The sequence below is a fragment of the Passer domesticus genome, chromosome 5 (genome assembly GCF_036417665.1).
Source record: "Passer domesticus isolate bPasDom1 chromosome 5, bPasDom1.hap1, whole genome shotgun sequence".
In the NCBI taxonomy this organism is placed as follows: domain Eukaryota; kingdom Metazoa; phylum Chordata; class Aves; order Passeriformes; family Passeridae; genus Passer; species Passer domesticus.
Genome location: NC_087478.1, coordinates 10,059,945 through 10,081,577, shown reverse-complemented (window position 1 = coordinate 10,081,577; position 21,633 = coordinate 10,059,945).

The following is a 21,633-nucleotide window of genomic DNA, read 5'->3' as shown; positions in this document are numbered from 1 at the left end:
GAGCGGCCCGGGCGGGGGGGCGAGGGCGCTCGGCGGGCGGGAGGGAAAGCGGCGACCCCCGCCCGGCCCCAGCACCGCCCCGGCCGGGAGGGGGCGATCGGGGGAGCGATGGCGCTGGCCCCGCTGCCGGCCCGGCCCGGCCGGACACTGCCCGGCACCGCTCTGATCCAGACACTGCCCAGTGCCTGCCCGGCTGGACGCTGCCCTGCACCGCCCCGGCCCGGCTGGACGCTGCCCGGTGCTGTCCCCGGCCGGACACTGCCCGGTGCTGTCCCCGGCTGGACACTGCCCGATGCCGCCCCGGCTGCAGCCGCGAGGGGACCGGCAGCGCCTCGAACTGTACAGGGGCATCGCATCGCCGGGGGAGCTGCCCGAGCCGGAGCGGAGAAGGGTCCTGCGGTCCAGGAGCTCTGCTCGCGGCCGGGAAGGACCAAAGGCAGCTGGGCTTCGGGCTGTGGCTGCAAAACCAACTTGTTTACCTCGGGGCTCTCCGTGTCACGGGCGTTTGCAGAGTGGTTTCACTCCACGCGAAGACCTCAGTTTATTGAGCTGCACATGGGTATTATTGTTCACGCTGGATGCTGTGGCCAGAGCTGAAGGCTCAGGTGGGTGCTCCACCTGAAGAGGGTATGACAAAGAGGAGTGGCAGTTCTGCCCATGAAATTTACTGACTGTCGCCCACAAAGTGTTCGCCACCCTCTCATCGGTTGCCTTGTGCTGCTTGTACTTAGTGGCCAAAATCCCACACTCCAACCTGCAGACCTTCCCTAGAGCCCCAGCAGTGGATACACTGTTCAGCAGGTGATACTGTGGCTCCCTCCTCCTGTGAGCTCTCCCTTTGCTAACTTCTGTCATATGCCTCACATGTGTGAGAGCAATGGAGTGTAGCGATAGGCATGTCTTTCTAGGAAACTTGCCTTGACTAAAAAAATAGTTTCCATCCGAAGTGGAGGTTGACAAAATGCATTCAGAATAACATCCTGACTTGAAGAAGCATAGTTTATGTGCCTGTGGGATGTAAGAGAGCAGGATACATGAAGGCAGGGGTCTACAGATGGGATATTGAATGGGATAAGGCAGGAGAAACGTACTTTGTGTTATGGCATGTGATTTAAAGATGGTCAGATATTTTTAAAATTTCAATTAAAGTGACTCTGCAATGAAATTTTCCAAATTGTACTGCTGTTTTTCCTCTTGGTTTCTATGGAAACAGGCCTTTATGCGATCGTGTTTGGCTGTGTCTCCTTTACTTCTCCAATAACTTTTGAAGCTGTTGGGCAGTTTCACCCAAATCTATCTTAAATATAATTAAGCTATTTCATGAAAACAGGCAGCTGGGTAGGGCTGAGAGATCCTGTAAATGTCCCAAAGGCTGTAACATGAACTTGCCTCTTATTAAACAGTGATTCACATGGTTGAGAGACCATATAAATGTCTTGGTAATGAGAAAAGTTTCAATTACAGCTCATTATCAGCCTCACTATAAGTCTGTGGGAAAACAGGGTTCTTCAGTTCATTTTCCCTCAGAATTACTTGCATTCCAGAGGTGAAACAGACACATGCAGAGGGGAAGAAAACATTGAGAAATTACTGACATCTGTATTTGCAAGTCATTTCACCTGTTTTGCTGTGGGGACCTGGTCAGAAGTACAAAACTCTATGTGTGAGTACTAAGGTATTTTTGCTGGTGGGACAAGGGTTAGGTAATGGTCTCCTTTTCCAAAGACCATCATGAATCTCATGAATCTCATCCCTAGGGAGCAGGGGCTCTGATCTGGACAAAAAGAGGCATTTGGAAAGAGAGCAAGAGAGTCAGTAGGTTTGTCTTTCTGCAGCCCAGCCTTTTCAATTTGTCTTGGGTTTTAGTTCAGAAATGAGGTAGGAACCAAATGGCTGAAAAGAGAAATACAAGACATAACATCCCGTTTTTCTTCCTGTATTTTACCAAAATCGTTTCTTTGCTGAGTCATCTGCTCTACTAAAATCCAGTCTTCAGAAGTGGTTACCATTTCTTAATTTGGTGTTTGTAGTCATTTTGCTACTACAGCATTGCGGTTGTTGATTTGTCTTATAATTAAAATAAATTTTAAGTAACTCCATGTTTACCACAATATATGTACAACACTAGGATGTCTGCCAAAAATGCAGCTTTTAATAAATATGTCAAGAAATATTGGAAATATCCCTATATGGGGGAAGGGCATACTGTGGATGTTATTTTTCTATTTCTTAGGAGTCTCTAGTAACTATTGATCAGAGTTTTTTAAGTGCTTATTACCATTTTAAGACAGATGACTTTACAGTAGATAATGGGTAGAGCATTTCTGATTTCACATGTGCTATGGACAAATCCAGCTGAATAAACCCTTCATGTCTAACTGCAGTTGTATTAATCTAAAAATATACCATGTAGAGGTGGTGGAATTGGTGTTCCAGGGGCATTAACTTTGCCTTCTGGAGGTGGGCAGCAATGTGAGCCCGACAGATCCTAGCACAGGCATCTGCAGTTTGGCAGAGAAGTGGGAGATTAGATGGAAGGAGTCTTAACAGTTTTCCCAAAGCAGATCTGTGGTTGGCTGATCCTCATGTCAGGAAAGGACGGCAGTTTTCAGGTACAGAGACCAAGAAAACTTGGTGAGGAGAATGGCAGGCCATACCTGTTAAGATCAGGAGAGAGTGAAGGATGGCTGAAGAACATGGCGTTCCTCTGCAGCATTTTCTTACAGGAAGTATAAGATTTAGAGTTTTGAGTTGGCTGTGAATGGGTAGAATTTTGCCATCATATAACTGGCTTATGTGCTTTGGGCCTAGGGCAGTAGTACCAGAAATGCATAGTTTGCTTTGCACCATTTCAGCTAATTTTGTTTAATTTTTACAGGGGTAGAGGTTATCTGTGCAACCAGATTATTCTTGTCTCTGACAGAGCAAGCATCCCAGCATGTGGCTGAGGGAGCGAGTGAGCAGATTTACTGTCTGACCCCTGAAGAGCTTGAAAAGGACTTTGTGATTTGCCAAGATCTTTCTGTTAGTCCCTTCCATTGGTTCATCCCAGGAGGGCCTGTGAACTGGTCCTGAGTGAATGTAAGGGTATCTAACACAAGGGATTTCCTGTGAGCAAAAGTAACAACAGCACATAATGAAACACATTCACCGAACAACACAAATGCCTTTATTATTCCTTTAAATCTGAGCCTGTAAACACAGGAACCAGTAAGTCACTGCACATTTGGGAGTAAAGTTGAGCACATGAGTAAGCTGAAGCGTGAGACTTCATAAATAATTATAGTTGGTAGCTGGAAAGGAATCCTTCCTACTGTAACATTACAGATTCAGTTAAAAAGTAACTGAATTCTGGTTTTATTTTCAGTATGCCATGTTTTTAGATAAGTGAATTCCTCAAACAGAAAATGATGTATTGCACATGCCAAAGGGCATAAAAAGAAAATACATCCATTACCTTCTATTATTTATGCAGGAATGGAGTTCTCTGCCTTGTAATTGTGTTTGTAATGTTGGACTTGAACTCAGAAGACATTAAATTTCCTTCTTCAGCACATGCTTCCTGTGTGACTGGATGATAACTACATAATATTGCTTTTTCATTTTTTCCATTTCAATATGGGCATAACTTCTCATTTCTCTACAGTTTTCTATTTAGCATGTCAGCCACCCAAGTTATTCTTAAGTAAGCTTCTCAACATGACAATATAGATTCATCACAGGACATGTATTCATCTAGGACCAGGATTCAGATGATTTAATCCAAAATCACAAATATTTTCCCTATACCCTTAGTTACCTGAAAAGTTTGTAATAGATAATCTTCCCATCAGTGGAGCTCCTGAGTGTATCAGTTGATTTCTTCTGCTTGGAGTTCTAAATGTTCTCCTTGAACAGCAAAACTCCCAAGTCCTTATTTCTTTGGATAAAAGTTAAAAATTCCTAACCTTCTCAGCTGCAAATTTCACCAAAAAAACCCACTAGAACTTTGTTACCACATTTATTATGGTCACACATGTCTTCTTTGAGTCTTAGTTTTATTAGTGTGAGCCTAGAGTTATTTCTGGTATAATCTTTTTCCCATTTCCTGGCTTCAGCTTTTGAGAACACTTGCTTTAGAAAGGCTAAAATCTCAGGCTATTTATCTAAAAGTTATATTCCCAAGTCCTCCAAATTCTCAAGTTTGATAAAAAATACATGTTTTATTGTACTACAGAGCAAAAAAAAAAAAAAAATTATTGTGTAGTTTGATTGGGTTTTTATTTGTCTTAGACCAAAATGTTCCAAAGTCTTGGCCATCAGTTCTTCAAAATAATTTGTTATTTAATTTTAAACTTCAACATTTTGTAAATCATACATCTGGCAAAAAATGGAAAGTAATGAGCAATATTCAGCTGTCTCAACCCATTGGAGGATTTCTGTTTTGGCAATAGCTCTTGCAGAGGGCAAATGTGATCACTTTTGCATGGGAAGAAAATAGTCTTTATGGCTGTACTGAAAGATGAAGGCAACTTTTGGGAGCAGAGAAAAATCAGACTGAAGTTCATCTAAATAGTATTATTTACAACAGGTTTATAAGATTGCAGGAAACATTTTGTTCTCTCCTGCTCATCTCTGTATTGGCTTTTGTTTTAAATGTGATCTTTCCCAGTTACTTTTCTCTTTTGCTATCAAATTTTGGTATTGTATACTTCCCATGCTGCTCTTGCTAGCTGCTCATGAGTTGATTAAGGTGAGACAGAAAATTTGTTGGAGGTCAAAAATTTCCCCAGGGACAAAGTTGTGGAGACAGTCTGTCAAAATAAATTTGAAAAGAGCCATTGAAATAAACAAATGATAGCCTCTTCCTACAGCAATGCAAGTTTAAATTGCATCCCAGTAAATATCCACAGTAGAAGACAGAATAACACAGAAACTAAACTGCACACAACACCCTATCAGAAAATAATCCTTTAAATTTGTCCTGACAGGAGAAAGATAGCAAGCCTACAAGTATCTGTTACAGTGAAATGAAAGAGAAGTGTGAGGCTCACTGTGAATTACTGCTGCTGAGTGGTGGTTGGTATTCTGAAAAATAGCAGATAAAGTGGCTCAGTAAGAGCCTGGTTTGGAATTGATGACTTCTCTAGCATCATGGCACCAGTTTGTGCACTTGCTAGTCAAAGTTATCCTCTATCTAGTCTCTTCATTTTCCCATTTGAATATTTAGTATTCAGTGATGTACCTCACCGTTAAAATATCCATAAACATTTGGTTATTTCTGGTATGTGATGATATCTTAGATTAGCAAACTGTGGTGGACCTATTCTCTGAATTCTTTTTCTTTGCCTTATTTTCATTTCACTTGGATTAGACAAAATGAGAATTTCCTCTTTCATGTTTATAATCGGTTTCATTTTACATTTCATATGAACTAACAGTGCTGCTGAGATTGATCTCACAGCGTGGCTGGGAAAGGAGATGAATATTTTATGAACTTATAAAAGATAAAATGAAAGCATATTATTCTAGGGATGTATTGTTGATGTTCCATGTAAAATTGTGACAGCATGTCCATTCAGAACCTTATTTGCACATCTCTCTCATCTCTTTGAGAGGAATAACTTTTCTATGTCAAAATTCTAGCACTTAATGTGATTGCAAAGCCTTTTTGTCATGAAAATTAACAAATACTTCTGAAGTTAGAAGTAGTCACACAGACATCACCATGGAAATGTATAAGAGGTTACATGTTTTGTAGATGCATTTCCATAAATATTAAAGCATGGTGCAATGAGGAGTTTGGAGAAAATGACTCTAAAATAATACCTGCAGAAACTCACCCAATGCTTGTCACTGCTCAGAGGCAGAGCAGTGCATGAGCCAAACTGAGTAGAAAAGAGACCTCAGTCAATTTAGCAGTTTGGTGCAAGTGGTGCTGAAGCACCCAACTGGCCCAATTCTCAATGTTTTTCCCTTAGTAAGCCTGAAGATTTAATGAATTCAGTTGGTGAGGATGATGTCTGATTTGCATTGCTCTACCACACTTTTAAATTCAACAGAGTTCCTGATTTGTGCTGCCTCATGACAGCTGAAGGACAGGGTATCCCTTGTCTGATCAGGATCCAGCTACTCTTCACTCCCTGCTGTCTATGTTTTTCACAAGTGCAGAAACATTTGGTTGCTTTCACTAGCTGGTTGTGTTGCAAGATTATCTGGTGATGGAGACATCTTTAAGTAAATGTATCATCACACTGAGGTTAGTGACAAAAATGGTTTTGAATTAGCAGGGCTTAATTTCAGAGTGATATGTAAATACTCAAAAACTTGAATGCTAGGGTAAACATAGAGCCCTTTTCTCTGCCCCACAACCAGAGTGTGTGTGCTCCAAATGTGACATGAGGGCATTTGCACGCCCTGGGGTTTTATGCAATTTTGTTTATGTAGTTCTGGAATTGGTCCACGCATGCTTAAAAGCACAAGATGGGCTTTGCTGGGTTTTCAGGATGATAAACAAAAGTGCTTTCAAGGAAGCTGAATTAGGTTACTGTGCAGTTTTGGTGTTATTCTCAGAATATGGCTCCATGTTCTGCCACACTGGTGGCTGTACATCACTCCAAATGAGAACATTTCTGCACAGGTGCTTCCATCAATAGCAGCTCACTGATGGGACTGCACTGCACTGTCAGGTCACTGACGCTGCTCTTGAATGACGTTTTCAGGGGGAAAAAAAAGCTTCAACTGATGTAATGACCTAAATCTAATGATTTGAAGACAGAACCCTCAATCAAGACTTCAATTCAAGGTTTTTGTTCCTGTAAATTGTAGGTCAAGGCCACAGTCTCCAGGAATATTTGACGCTTGACCAGAAATCCAGCTTTTCCTGGGGAAAACTCCCAGATAGACACCGCCACTGAATTTGAAGAAGGAAACATGCTCACCCTCATGAAGGTGAGGGTGCAAGTCAGCCCTTACTGCACTCAGTTGAGAGATTTGTGTTGAACACATAGCATATAAAAATAGATTTTAAAAGTTTCAGAAGTCAAATTATTCTTATTTTGACTTTGGAAATACGTTTTCTTGAGCTGAGAGGAAAAGATACTGTACTTTATCATGGCCTTGTTATATGAAAGCTGGAAATGAAAGGAATACTGTGTTTACTAGGTGTTGAATTTTTTTTATCACTAATCAAAGGAAAAAATGTTCTCAGTCACAGTGCAGTTAGAAACACATGAAGAAGAAACACTGCATGGGCAATTAGATTATTTTTGCAATTTCCTACAGATTATTTAATTAGTCTGAGAGACTTTATTCAAGGACAGTTCTGTTAGTTTTCTTCTATCTAAATAATATTGGAGCTTTCATAACCTTCATGTCAACATGATGCTTTTACTCATAAGGATTATTTATTTGTAAGTCTTGTTCTTTTTGTCACAGCCCGGTTGTTGTGTCTGAAGCCACTAACACTTGCTCTTTTGTCCCTGTAAGTTAATGATGTAGGCATTGGTGACTCTAATCCACAGTTCTGCTGCTGCAGTCTTTCACTCCATTCTTTTTCACCCCAAGGTTAATAATAAAGTAGTGGAATAATGACCATACCATAGGTAAATAAGGAGGCTAACACCAGTGCTGAGATTTATTTAAAAAGAGGTTTTAAAAAAAGTAGAGAGGAACAAAGAAAGAACTATTCTAATTAGAAAGAACTTTTAAAATAATTAAATTACTTCCTGAAGACTTTGTGATGTATATTGGTTTTGGATGTGTCTTGTTTTCACTTTAGATTTTAAATTCAATGGACTTCTTGTCAGATACAATTACTTGCAATTCTCATAGGACTCCTACCATCACTATGAGCTTTGTGCCATGTATTTACATCATAAATTGGGATATATGCTCTGAACAGCTTTTAATACAGATATTATGGATAATAGGGGTAAAAGCAGGCAAGATCACAAAGTTCTAAGATCACTTTCTGAGCATATAAGAGATGTTGGGGGTGACTGAACACTAGAATAAGCTCTGCTGAGATATTTACTCACTGTAGGCTTCTATGATCCAACAGGGCTCAACCCTGAGCAACTTGCTCTACTTGGCCCTGCTCTGGGCATTGGGTTGGACTTGGTGACCTCAGAGGTTGTGTCTAATCTCAGCAATTCAGTAATTATCTGTGGCTCTGTGCCAACCAGACCCAAGTCTTCTGACACAGCAGTTCATTAAGCCACATCATCTTTGCCATAAAGTTGTATGAAGGCAATATTGTTGTGGATGGAGACCAGTTCTGTAATTATTAGATTGAGCAGTACTCCTTCATAGCAATTGTCCCATTGACTTTTATATTAAATTGGCTTCTGAGCACCTCTTGACCTGAGGGTTAAGCTCTCAGTATGCAATTCAATTTAAAAATTAATTGACACTATTAAGACACTTCTTCCAAACCCAGATTAATAACCCTCTTAATTTACAGATCTAGGAGCACTGAATGAATTAATAATGTATTTACCGGGTTTATATATTGGCATTCCTACAATACTAAATAGGTGCAATCGGTATTAGTTCAGCTGGTCTCAGGTTGAAACTCATTTCTCCCAGTGATGAGAGAAAATGACAAATTTCTCATTTGACAGGATTTTATCTTTGTGGGGTACACTTTAGAAAGGAATGCTAGAAATAGAGGAAAATATTGCTTTATCCTGCAGAGATAAGCTAATAATGAATTCTTTTTTACTTCTCTTCAGGTGAAACCAAATTTTCAGTGGGACCCACATAGTGCTGCCTTTATTGCATGATTTAATTTTCAGGTATGCAATTTTTAAGTGTCACTGGAACAAATCTTTTATCCTTGCTGCTTGCACTTAAAAAATGAGTGCTGCACTGGCAGCTGTTTCCCTGCAGTAAACGTCTGACCTACTCAATTAACAATGTTATTTTCTGAAGTACTTAATTGTTTTCCTGATATTGCTCCTTCAGTTTTGTTATTCAGTAACCTCAGGATGCCCTTCTCTCAGAAAGTACACAAGTTTCCACCTGCAGATTTTGTCTATGCAATGATCTTCCTAAAGCAGATCTGCACATTGTTGTACCTTAGCTTATACAGGAGTCCATCATCTTAGCATTCTCTTCAAAAGAAATAAATGTAGTCAGATTTTTAAAAATTTATTTCTGTACATAAAAAAATACTGAAAGTCCTTGCTTTTGGATTGTAATATTACAAAATCTAAAATTAATTAATTTAATTTTGAAACTGTCTGCTCAAGCAAGGCAGTTTATAGTTAGAAAGAATGATCCACAGCAAAGAAAGAATTAGACTAGAATTTTCAGCATCTTTTACAGAAGTCTCCCTGCAGAACATGTCTTGAGTCATTGCAAGGGAGCAAGAAGTCACCTTGTTTCTTAGAGAGCAATAACCAGACAGATAAAAAATAGGTCAAAATTGAATCTTTTCAAGGTTTGTTTGTCTTCTGTACATTTAAGTGAAATAAGTCAATTTTGTGATTTAGAAATAGCAGGTCTATTCCAGCCAAAAAGAACAAGTAAAGTAATTTACACTTCTTCTGTGTGTAAATATGATGGCATTAAACTCCATTGAATTGATTTGTATATATGTGTGTTATAATTAATTAACAAAACAAAGTCTGTGTGAATGTTAAGAGACTCACTTTAATCCTGGTGTGAAAAAGAGTTTAAAATAAACTTGAATTTCTGTTCTTAATGATTTATTTTGAACTTCAGTATTCTACTATGGGTACATATATCCCACAGTTTACCTTTAGTTTGACATTTATATGTTATCCTTGAGTAGTTATAAGACTAGTTTGTCATTTGAAAAGTGGATTATTTTCTAGGATAATTTCCAGAGATGTAGAAGGCAACATAAATTTTTTACAAAGAATGTAGCTGCTTGTATTTTTATTCTGAGGCACTATTTTATTCTCAGGTGCTTTTTATGAATCTAGAAATTGTGATTCTAGCAGTGATTTTGACTGTTATGAGTGCTTACACTTTGGGAGCTCCCTCCTTTTTGCAAAAGCATGGCACTTGACAGTGTTTGTTACTACTAACACTTGGCTTTCTGCAGTGATAAGAGGATGGCAGTAGGCAGGTGTTACGCTGTGACTACGACTTAGCAGGAGAAACTTGCTCCTTCTCCTAGCCCTTATTCTCCCATCTGCTTGCTTCACTCACTGTTGTGTCTGGCTGGAATCCAGATTTGTAAACTCTTTTGGGGACTTGGATTTTTTTATATACATATTCCATGCTTCTAGATGACTTAACACAGAAAGCACAATAGTTATTCCTTCTTCTAAGACTACAGGACCAATATTGTACTCTGCAGTCTTGCCTCCTGACCATCAGAACTTTGCAAACTGTAGGACTGCATTGTGGCTCCATCCCTCATTGTGCAGCTCACTTTTCTTGTACTAGGAACAAGCATTCTTAAGTGGCCTTATTTGGGCTAACAAAAATAATTGGTGCATCTACTACACCAGACTAAATTAGTGAATAAATGTAGCCATTTATATAATAGTATCTTGTTGGTGGTAAATTGAATTTAATTGACCATTATTAGTTAGAATAAAGAGTACTGCAACAGTTCCTTGTTATCTCAAACTTCTAAATTAATCAATGAGCTAATACTTGGGTAAAATGAAAGTATATTCATACTTTTGTCCTATTTTACATTTGGTTGGGTATTTCTTTTTCGCAAAAGTTGATTAGGGTATTAGTGTAATAACACCAATGTTGTGGGTTCAATCCTCATATAAGTAATACATTTAAGTTAGACTTGATGATCCTTGATAACCCCAGTGGGGTTCCCCACAACTCAGTATTGGGGCCAGTCCTGTTTATATTATTATCAATGATCTGGACAAGGGGATCAAGTTCTCCCTCTGTGAGTTTGGAGATGATAAAAAGTTGAGTGGCAGTAGTGATCTTCTGGAGGGCAGGAAGTCTCTGCAGAGGGGTCTGGATGGGATTGATGGGCTGAGGTCAATTGTGTGGCTCAGCCAAGTGCTGCACTTTGTGCACAGCAACCCCAGGCAGCACCACGGGCTGGGGCAGAGTGGCTGCAAAGCTGCTTGGTGGAAAAGGTCCTGCATGTGCTGGTCAGCAGCAGGTGAACATGAGCCAGCTGTGCCCAGGGGGCCAAGATGGCCAATGGCATCTGGACTTGTATCCAACACTGTGGCCAGCAGGGCCAGGGCACTGATTGTCTCCCTGTACTCGACACTGGTGAGGCCACATCTCAAATCCTGTGCTCAGTTTTGTGCCTGTCACTAAGGGAGGACATTGAGGAGGACATTGTTAAGGTAATTCCCTCTCAAGTGAGGGCTTGGCAAGATTTACATTATTTTTTTTCCAAAAAGAGATATCTAAGGACATTTCTGGAGTGAGTCCAGAGAATGGCAACAGAACTGAAGAAGCCTCTGGAACATCTGAGGGAGTGAGGGTTGTTTAGCCTGGAGAAAAGAAAGTTCAGAGAGGACCTGCTCACTCTTCAACTACCTGGAAGGAGGTTGTAGCAAGCTGGGGGTCAGACTCTTCTCTGAGGTAACAAAAGACAGTACAAGAGGAAATGGCCTCAAGTTGTGCCAGAGAAGGTTTCGATTTAGGAGAAATTTCTTCTCTGAAACAGTTGCCAAGCACTTGAGGAGGCTGCTCAGTGGAGCAGTGGCGTCACCATCCCTGGAGGGGATATTTAAAAGACGCGTAGATGTTGCTCTTAGAGGTATGGTTTAATGGTGGAGTTGGTACTGCTGTGTTAACAGTTGGGCTCAATGACCCTAGAGGTCTTTTCCAGACTAAATGAATTATGTGATTCTATTCTATAATGCAAATGGATTTAGACTCTGAATGCACACATTTTTAAATATGCTTTGAACTTCAAACAAATAAGCAGTTTCTTTATGGACATAGCTCATTAAAGTACAAAATTCCTGCAGGTGATTCTAGGATCAGTGCCCTGCATAGTTATGTTGACTCAGGAAATGATGTTGTTATGGCCTTGAAGAAGGAAAGAAGAGGATTTGTAATTATGTTTGAGGTATTCAACATTATTTGAAATTTACTTTATCTGCAGGGTTCACAAACTTTTCTCAAGCTCTTCCATATCTTCTTCAGAAGAGTTCTAAAATAATTCTCTATTTACATTTTAGATTTAGGTTCACCTTACCTGGCAAAATTTACAAGTGCAGATGAATTTGCAACTAGTACAGTAAACTGTCAATCTATTATTTCATTTTAGTAGAACAGTAATGAAAATCTTATGCTCAAGTGCTTAAACATAAATGATATAGTTCTGAATTTGTGGGCTACACACTTGGGAAAGAATCAGCTGGACAGAATGCTGTCCCCGTGCACTGCTCTTTGCAGCATAACATTCTTTATTATGTTGCTGTTTATTTATTATCCCTCTAAAGCATTATTGCACTCAAGATGTACTTATGTAACAGGACATAAAAATAATTTGCAGAGTAGTAGATGGAAGTTAAAACACACTGCTGTCTACGTTAGAGAGGATTTAGTTAGAAAGCTAAGAGGAAAGTCATGGAAAATTTAATCTTCTCTATTTTTTCCTTGTCTTAATCTTTGCTATTCCTTCTCTGTACATTGCATATTTAATCAGATGCAACTGCTTGAAGATTCCTGCATCTTTAGAGATCCCTTTTTGGAAAAAATTAATGTAAATCTAGCCAAGCCCTGATTTGAGAGGGAATTATCTTAAAACTGATTTAGAATAACAGTCATATTTTATTTTTTTAAACTTAGAAATATTAATATATCTGTCATCGTAAACAGCTTTTCATAGTGAATTAGAAATTATCCTGTTTCCCAAGGATGACAATTGAATTACCTTTATACACAAAAGTCAGAAAACATTATTATTTAGAACAAATTTTTACTATTGTGTCCAAATACAAGTCATGATAATACTTCAATAATTTATGATTATTTCCAGAGCCTGTTAACAAAAGTGTTCATGCAAACGTGATCAAACTGTGCTTTGACATATGGTATGATGTTTATAATGGAACATTGTAATCCGATGAATAAAAGAGATGCAGATTGATACTTTATAATGTTATGGGAGAATGGATTTGATTTCCTTTCTATGTGTGTCCTGTCTTCTCTGAAGTGTTAATGGTTGAGAACCATTTCTGTAAGGTGGTGATGGTGTTCATTTTTCCTTCTTGAATGAATAGGTGCTAAAATTAATTTTGATATTTTGGTGTCTGGAGCTTTCTTTGATAATGAGCTAAAAAGCTGAGTCTACTCAGTGAAATCCACCCTATCCAGACTCCTCTGAGGCATCTTTGACAAGGCTCAGAGAAATAACTGAGCTGCCAACAGACAAGAAGTGGGTGGAACCACTTGGCTCTGGGGTTCCAAGAACCTGCTGAACTTTTGGGTAACATCAGAGAGGAGAGATCTTTCCCTGCTCAGTAGAGCTCACACAGGAGGGCCCTACCAGCACCCACCATTGCGTGGTTCAGCCAAGGGTGTCTCAGGAACACCTGCAGAGAGGCACAAACTCAGGTCAGCAGGAGTGGGGTGGACTCCCCTGGTGGGAAAAGGGTTTTCATTTAGGGAACAGCTACAGCACTGTGAGACATGCCAGAAACAGCATGGAAAAAGCAATGGTGAAGCAGGACTTGGGTTTTGCTAGAAGTAGTAAAATGCTTTGAAAATTAAACCCACTGAATATTATTCCTTTATTCTTGTGTTATGTTCCTGTATAAGTAGATATATGTAGGTGAAGTACAGCTGTATTTTGTGTCCTTGTTTGTATGGGTACTCCAAATATTAAAATCAATTTATGTAACAGTTATCTTCAGACAAATCGACATTAGTAACTGCAGGAAGCATTAACATAATTCTTTAGAAATATAAATTCCGCTTTTCTTAATACCCATAAAACTTTGCTGTTGTGTGGGCAAGGCTCCAAATGCTGTACTTCTGTAAAACAGCTACCAAAATCAGCTACTGTTCATTTAAAGTGTCATTTGGAAACCATGGGAATAGGAAAACTTAATTGGGCAAAAGAAAAACATTTCTATCTATATACGTCGTAAAAAATGTAGCAACTTCAGAACCTGCAGATAGTGGCTGTGGTGGCACTTTTCATGCAGATTAAACAAGTGGACTCCAGAGTCCCCAGTTAGGATAGCAAATTGTCACCATGATTTTTAAAACCTCCTGCAGAAGAGAGCAATTGACTGATCAGTGCTGGATCTGGGTAGCACCTTTCAAAGATACACTGCGCTCGTTTCAGATGTAGGACTCCAGAGGGACTTGGGTCTTGCAGAGTTATGGTGTTGCAGAGTGGATTTTGAGTAGTCAGGGGAAACTTGGACCTATAAACCCGGCTAAGTGTAAATTATACACTGTTAATTAATGTTCATCTGGTGTATAGATTGGACCCAAGAAAGAGATCCATTGGTGTCTTCAATATGAGTGTAAAAATTCTTACAACATTCTTATGTCCAATGTTAAATTGCAGAAAAGGACATTTGTGTGCACAAACCATGTTTATAGCTATTTTTCCCACCATCTAGTGGTTAATCTCTATTCAGTAAGTAAATATCCTGTGATCAACTCCCTTTGGCAGCCTGATGATATCGCACCTGCATTTCTCAGTTTCATATTGCAGCTTTTTTATTTTACAAAAAGTACATAACTATATGTATTGGAGGGAGAGGAGGGATGACATTTTACCCCACGTTCAGAACCCAAGGAGCTCACATGGAGCATTGTACTGTCTGATTAAACAGTCCTTGGAGCAAGGGCTGAAATTTATATAACTTTCTAGTAGGAGTTGATCACCCTTATGTTTGTAATGTCTATGTAATATCCCACATAATCTCTGTCTTTGGTGTCATCAAGTGGCTATTTCTGTATGTTACGCACAGTGGAAGAGTTTAAAGGACTGAGAAGTTCCAGTAACTTGTATTCAAATGCATTTACATGGGAAACGTGGCAGGCTGAAGGCTCTGGAGAGAAAATAGATGTTTTTCTTGCTCATACACAAGCACTGTGCTGGCTTCTAGGTAAGAGGAAGGTGTCTTCATCAGCTCTTCATTCTGGGGACCAAAAGGTGGGGTAAGTTTTGCTATTAGAGCTTTTGTAAGGAAAAGGTGTGGGAAACCTAGTACATGATTTTCAACAGGGGCTAGGCATGGAGCTGAAAAGGGGCCACAGAGAGAAATGACCACACCCTGCCCAAAATTGTTCACAGTCCGAGTAGCAGCCGAGACCTAATTGAGTTTATCAGTAGCAGCAAAATTTTCCAGGTAGTTTTATGTGTCACATGATGGACAGATCAGGCCACTGTTGGAAGACCTAGGGGAGGTTTAAAGGTATATGAATGAAAAAATAAATATTCACTAAACAAAAACTAGATGAGTGGGTGAATGTTAGAAGGGAGGGGGAAATTATGTTCTCCCATTTATTTGTTTTTTGAACAGTCAGTCTAATTTTCTCTCATGATAGGAGGACATGCATGAAATTTTTTTATGAGCAGTTACTTAAAGGAAGCCTAATCAGGGAGATTAGGGATTTCTGTAGTTTTTCAGCTTTTATGTCTGTATCTAAATGCACAAAAATTTTTAAGAATTAATCATTTACTTTCAGCAAAGCTTTGGGCTTTTCAAGTAATTTTTTTAAAGCATTGATGTAGCCCCATATTTTTCCATTGATGGCTCAGAAATAGGATTTTTCCCCTATTTTTACTGCCAGAGTCACCAGAGATAATGAGGTATTTATGACATAGTAACCAAGTTACTGCTCTGTGAAACAGTGTTGCAAATGTGTGTGTAAAATGTTCAATTGTTTCATTACTTCTGAGAGCTCTCTGCCTGGAAAACTTCTGCATAGTATTTCAAGAGCTTTAGCTCGGTATATCTGTTTACCTCAATAGAGAAATATTTACGTAAAAGGTTTTTAAATTACTGTTGTCTTCATGTATAACGATGGTTTAGGGCATTGGTAGAGTGACCGACTGAACTGAAAAGAAAATGCAGGACAATTTTTGAAGAATCAGAACACAAACCTAGAACATCTTAATTGGAATTTTGATAGCATGTTTTCATACTTTTGATAGCATGTTTTATTCTTAAAATAATGAAATTTGTATTTGGGGTATGTAAGAGTTTTTTCCCATATTTTTTTATTGCCTTCAATGGTTTCAGCCTAGCCAAATCAGCCATTCCTAATAAAGAACATAGGCAATTAAGTGACTTCCTACCAAGAACACAAACATCTGCTAAGCAGTTGCAAGTATGGTGGGGTGACTTGGAGGACAAAATGGTGTAAATAGGGAATAAGGGTCTGAAACCTCCCATTATGATCAAAGATAATTAAAAGGCCTAGTGAAATTACAGTGGGCAGTAGGATATACTGGAAATTAAGAATAAATTAGTGCAAAATGGTTCCCAAAAATACTTATTTATTTATTTTCAGTCCTCCCCAGCATATGTCAATTTTTTTTTACTTACATTTTGCTCTTTTTGCTTTTATCCACTTTCCACTTTTCATTTTATCACAAACCCCCACCAGAAAACGTTTAAAAAGTACTCCTAGAAGCAGAGAAGTCAAAGTTCATGCTTAGAAATAAAGGCAAGTGGAGGAGTATCCATTTAACGCTGCTGCAAAGGGTTTCAGAAAGTCTTGCCCATGCCTGTGCTTGTTTATTCTGTGCAAATGGGAAGGCATTTCTCAGAGGAATGCAGCAAGCAGCGCTTCTGAAAGCAATCGGGAAATTCTTGCTGATGTGGGAGCTGCCAGTGCTCTCCCAAACTAATGAAAAGCCCAAGACTGGGATTAAGTTCGAAAGAAAAGTGTCTGCTAATTGGTTTTCGTTATGTGTGGTGTGAGAATGGTCAGAGGTAGAGCCGTGGCTCCCTCCTGGAACGCCGGACTCTGCTCTGGCTCCGGGCCCCCCCTCCAGGGCTTCAGCTCGGGGTCTTCTGCGCTCACAATTCCCGCTTATTCTCCTCACTCACTCTTCGGAGCTCCTTTAGTCGCTGCTTGGGCAGTTTGCTGGAGCTTTGCTGGCCCAGTCAGGGTTGTTTCGGTGTTTAGAACCCAGCCCTGGAAGCGTGGCTGGGCTCGCCCAGCGAGGCATTTCCACATGGCAGGCGATCCGCGCCTGGCCGGGGGCTGTCCCTGCCCACGTCCCGCAGACATTTCTGCGTGGCAGTGTTTCCAGCCGTTCGGCTATCACGCTTGACCCCTGTGTCCGCGGTGGGGAGCGATCCGTGCTGCCGAGCCGGGGTGATGCCGAGCATCCCGAGTGCCATCTGCTGGCACCGCGTCCTGGTGCCGGCTGCGGCAGCCAAGCCGCCCCCGCGGCAGGACAGGGATGGGGGGTAAGAACCTCTACGTGTGAGCACTGTAAGCTGCTCCAGCCCAGGTAAGGACAGAGCTACCACCATGATCAGCAATGTACAGCTGCCTCCCAATTCTCCTCCTGCCCAGGAGCAAGGCAGCCCGGAGACACTGGGGCCTGCATTTTCCCTGGCTTTGTGTTATAAGCATTAGTTACATTAGCTTTACAAGCACTACAGGTCTGCACTTCTACCAGAGATTTCTGTTTGACATGACACGTTTACAAACAGTTTGGTTACTCCTGCTTCGTTCAGAGCTCTGATCTGAAGGGATTGAATCCATATTTCCATTTCTATGGAAACAGCTAACTGTCTTCTAATATAGCTGTTTTGTAACTGCTGGGTCTGATTCTGTTCTCATGTGGGCTGTTTTTAATCCAGTTTAGTGCTGTCGATCCCACCTGAGTGGTTTGAAGCTGACATTTATAACTGAGAGCATTTAGATCTGCTGCTCTCCCAGCACACTGCAGAGAAAGGGACTTACATGCAAAATGTAAGCAGGTTTGCAGCAGATACTGTAAAATACCCCTTACCATCCATCATTTCAATAGCCCTAGTTCTAACTCCAGAGCGAGAACAGCCACAAATTTCTGTTATATGGCTCACACCAGCCTGCCAACTGTGAAGAATCATCCTTTTTGTATTCATTAGGAATATGGAGTTAGATTTGATATTCCTCCAAAAACTTCTGAATACATGATCAGCATTGCATTTGGCTTTCATGAGGATTTTTTCCCCATTTGTGTTAACATTCATAATGCTATGTGTTTCAAAAATGTAAGGTGTTCATAATTGCTCACCCTCTTATTCATTGGCCTGGAAGCAGGAGTGGTCATTCTCTCACCCCTGCCTGTGAGAGAATCTGTTCTTTGATTTAATGCTATCTGCCTTTCTCCAGAAAAATGCATTCGTTTCTCTTGGGCGTTGCAATGTTAATTACATTTTGAAATGAGGCTGATATCAAATGGGTTTGATCCTCATATCAGATGGTTGTGTCTCTGGAAAAATCATAAATGATGCATGGATGTCTAGTCACATTGCAATAACAATTTTCGTGTTTTGAACAAGTGAAACCACATGAAAAGCTAGGAAGAACATGAACACTTCCCTAAGATTGTCTATTATTTGGTCATTTGGAAACTGCATACAAAGGTATCCCTCACAGCTGTGTAGCAGCCAGAGCAGGAGTGACCATTACCTCCATTGGGTTTATTGCAGCTCACACTCACAATGTCCTGCTCTCCCCAGTTCAGAGAAATGCTGCTCACTTCTGGGCTAGCAACAGCAACCAGCAGGGCTGCACACATTTACCTCTTGAGAACACTCCTCTTCCACTTGCTGTGGCTGAGAAAAGAGTTAAAATGTGTACACAAGGCAGAATTTGTATTTTGCTGTGTCTGACACCATGGGGCAAACTGGTTTTGAGTCATATTTACACGACTCCCTGATGGGTAAATAGACACTCTGGTTTTTCATTGATTCTTGCTTTCTTGAATTCAATCAACAATACAGTTTTTCTCCCAGGTACTTTAATGTTAGGGCAGTAAATATGGTTTTTAATTTACCAGCCACAATAGCTTAAAAACAGAGCAGTATTATGGAAAAATCTGTTCTTGACCTATAACTTATACCATTTTTTTCAGAAGAAATAAAATATACATAACACTAAAAAGAGACAATTTATATGCTAAATAAACTAAAGGGAAAAATTAGATCAACATATTTAAGCATCTACTGAAGCATATGAAATATGTATATAATTTCACATTTTTGGCTAAATTATGCCACAGAGATACTGATAAATCCATTGCTAGAGGGCAGAATTGGGACTGTGATAGTACACCCAAAGAAGAAATCATGGTAGGTGGCAATCTGTGTCTAAACAGCTTGGAGAAGGGGTTGGAGTAGGGATGGGGTGGTGGGGGAGATTTTGTTTTGTTGTTGCTTTGGAGGTTGTTTTGCTTGTTTATATATAAATTTATTTATTTATTTATTTATTTATTGCAATATTCCTTGAACACTGTCATGTTCACTTCGTCTTTGAGGATATGTTTGTGGGGAGATATGACAAGGTTGATACTTTCTCTGGACAACTTCATAATGCTCACCATGAACCCACTTATTCAATAAATGAATAAATGTGCCTGGTGCTGTGCTCTCTGTTACTCTCATGGTGGTGTTGAGTCTGAACGAGCTCATCCTCCTGCTCTCTGAACAGGCCCTTGCCTGGCAAAATAGGCAGAGGTGCCCTCAGACCCTCTGCTCCTCTGACTGAACTGACATGGGAGGTTTCTGCCCCGGGCCGGGCAGCAGGGGCTCAGTTTGTGCAGTGTGATGGAAAGAGCCCCTCTGAGGCTGCAGGAGGAGGGAGGGACTTGTGGGCATGGATCCTGGTAGAAAAGGGCATTTGGCAGGCGCTGCTTGGGTGCAGGGCCCTGGGCAGGGAGCCCCAGTCCCAGCTGCTGCCCAGGGAGGATGAGGGTCCTGCCAGGGCTCTCCAGCCTCATTCACACAGCACCTGTCCCAGGCATGCAGTGTGGGGATGTCCTGTGAGGGACAGTATGGAAATTATCCAGTGTGGATTGTGTTATTCCATAAATGAATCCCACCACTATTTTAACATCATGGGGGTCGTGCCCTAGTACCACTGCAGTCTTGGATTCTGAGAGTGGAAAACCTTTTCCTTGGTGTGAGTGTGTGGGGAAATCCAGGCAGTCTTGCAAAGGCTGGGCCAAACACACATCAGGCTTGAGTCCAGGACCATAAATATATCCCAAGTGCACTTGTGTTGGTGCTACCATGATAAAATATAAAAGCAGCACAAGACAGTTTCCAATAAAAAGTTATCACTGCAATTTCAAAAAATTGTGCTTAGAGATTTAGAAATTAATTTCTAAGGTCTGTAAGTCTTTCTGCCTTGAGCCTCTCTTTTTCCATTTTATCTCAGTCTCTTAATTGTAATTCAAGTTTAGTGCTAAGGTGTTAGTATGTGGTGAAAACAATAAAATCTCTCCTAGTACTGAACATTTATTGGTTTTAAGCTGTGTAAGACAGACTGTTATTATTTAAAAGCCTATATTTTGTTTTTACTCTGCAGAAATTATGTCCTTATGAACCTCTGGCCTTAGTGACAACAATATATTTGCCTGAGATTATGTAGAAATGGACTCAGGCACCCATGTTGTCTCTTCCAGTATTAGGTAGTTGGCATATAATTTCAGGATCTAAAATGTAACTTAGTGCAGTGATTCCCATGCTGTGTTGTGGGAATCAATTACACTTGCACAACCAAGAAAAGGCTTGATGGTACAGAGAGTTCTGCCTGTGGATGTGATCCCTGTCTTCAGATGGTTGATGGCCAAATGACAGGGAACCTCTACTAAATACAAAAACTCCATGTGATCCTTTAGGACAGATCCTGGGATCTCATAAATTGCCAACATCCTCAGGATGTGACCCTTTGTCATCTGTATAGATGGTGTGTAAATATAGAAGATGTATCTACAGTTGATCTAAATCTGCCTGCATCTTAAATGACTTAATAATTGCCTAGAATTTATGCATCACACAGCTTCAGAAATCAAACAACCATCAGTCAGGAGACAGAGTTAAGCTTGAAAACACAATTTCATGTGCTCTTCCTAAAGACATTTTCAATGTAACAGTATAAATAATTACTTACTATCAGTTAATATCTAATTTAATGCAAAATGGAATTTCTTATGCATGCTGGCATAAAACAATGCTCAGTGTGCCTCACTGGCTTGTAGGAGCGAAGGCATGATTTCAGCTTATTTAGGTAGTGAAAGGTGGTATATCTCAGTTGTAGTGGTAAAACACCATAGCTGAGAGGAGGCTGCACCCTCTGAGCACCAGAGCTTGGATCTGCAGCCTGGAGTTGGTTTGGTGAATGACATTTCAAGGAGACCTAGAACTCATCTTAAAATAGCTGTCTTTGAGAGAGATCTCTGCAAGTGACTTCCTCTTTTTCTTCCAAATATGTCCAGACTTTGGTGAATTCCCAGACTCGACTTTGTTGTGTCACTGTGGATCCATGTCAGGAATGTGTTTCTTATGTCTGCTTTCTTCCTTTCATACATTGCCAATTTTTTATTTTTTTCTTCATTTGAACAAGAAAGGCAGACCATTATGCAAAAGCTTACTTAGAAAAATAAAATGCCTTGAACTAGTACAGATGCTTTGCTATAAATAAAGTTAAATATACTGGCATCTTAACCTTGCTGTTTCACTGCATTAGATTTAGAACAGC